This window comes from Cherax quadricarinatus, chromosome 37 (assembly GCF_038502225.1).
Source record: "Cherax quadricarinatus isolate ZL_2023a chromosome 37, ASM3850222v1, whole genome shotgun sequence".
NCBI classification, from domain to species: Eukaryota; Metazoa; Arthropoda; class Malacostraca; order Decapoda; family Parastacidae; genus Cherax; species Cherax quadricarinatus.
The window spans coordinates 7,107,749-7,107,996 of record NC_091328.1 but is presented as its reverse complement, the minus strand read 5'-3'; positions in this window follow the sequence as shown (position 1 = coordinate 7,107,996).

Here is a 248-nt window from a genome sequence, read left to right as displayed (position 1 = left end):
ACTTAACATAACTAAGATTATTGTGAACCAGCAACACAAACTTAACATAACTGTAAGATTATTGTGAACCAGCAACACAAACTTAACATAACTGTAAGATTATTGTGAACCAGCAACACAAACTTAACATAACTGTAAGATTATTGTGAACCAGCAACACAAACTTAACATAACTGTAAGATTATTGTGAACCAGCAACACAAACTTAACATAACTGTAAGATTATTGTGAACCAGCAACACAAACTT